Here is a 1,060-nt window from a genome sequence, read left to right on the forward strand (position 1 = left end):
TGACCTCTCAGAAATGACCTATAAATAAACTAATTTTGATGCATTAACATAATTATCCTTTCCAGCTGTGGTTAAAAAACATTATTTACTGTTTTAGTTCTTAAAATCCCTGTCACAATCAACAGGAACTGCCTTCCCTGGAATAAAAAGAAAGACAGCAGTTAATTTAGTTAGAACATATGAGCATTTAGCTGAGTTTGTTTACATTTTCAACCACAAAAGTCTCCTGAGAGACTGACAAAAATTGCCATAACTGACTGTTTTTCAAGTCATCCAGGCGAAATATTGGGTTAAGTTTTCAACCAGCAATGATCACGTCTCAGTTAACCTTCATAGACTATGATATTGCCTCTGCACAAGAATGTCCCATAGTGGGTGAACGTAAGCACAGGGCTGTAGTAACATTCTCAGCACGTATGGTGTACTTCTGGGCCGTTACATATCGCAGAGTACTTTTGAAATGCCTATAATAAAGTATGACATAATAAATAAAAATATATTTTTATGAAATTCGATCTTCCTTTGTTAACAAATTGAAATAACTCTTCTTTATAATTTGAGAAATGTTCTCGTAGAGAGACACGTGTTGTTCTTTTTTCAACCACCAGGTGTTGCAAAGATACTACCTAATCACAATCTTTGTGTTCTTGTGCATTAAAGCACAATTATTTCAGATAAAACCACTCAAGTTGGATTTGTTCAGAACTAGAACCTCAAATCTACGGACAATCATGCCACATGGGATTTCTCCTCGTCTAAACATTCTAATTTTCTATTTTTTATATATAATAATAAATGTATTTATAAACATTCGAGGCTGACCTGGTTGGCTTCTTAATATTGTACTTACAATTATGTAGAATACAGTAACATTTTAAAAATGTAAATCTTTCTTGTTGCTTCCTCGTCGCAGCATCAGGTGCTCAATTAAGTGAGCCGTTAACATGTCAATTAACAAAGCAAGAAAGGCAATCATTATTAAGTATTAGTAATTAGTAATCAAACTTTACTGAATGCGACAGCCGGATCCTGATTAATATACTGTATTTTGCTAAATCAG

The 1,060-nt window shown here is 33.6% G+C and overlaps 1 non-coding gene across 1 annotated transcript; it reads right to left on the reverse strand.

Moving 5' to 3' along the window:
• Window positions 1-222: 222 nt before the first annotated feature.
• Window positions 223-363, reverse strand: LOC112488678 (U4 spliceosomal RNA). The gene has a single exon (XR_003053019.1). It is a non-coding gene; the product is annotated as a U4 spliceosomal RNA (small nuclear RNA).
• Between the last annotated feature and the right edge of the window lie 697 nt (window positions 364-1,060).

The sequence above is a fragment of the Cynoglossus semilaevis genome, chromosome 19 (assembly GCF_000523025.1).
Source record: "Cynoglossus semilaevis isolate Cse_v1.0 chromosome 19, Cse_v1.0, whole genome shotgun sequence".
In the NCBI taxonomy this organism is placed as follows: Eukaryota; Metazoa; Chordata; class Actinopteri; order Pleuronectiformes; family Cynoglossidae; genus Cynoglossus; species Cynoglossus semilaevis.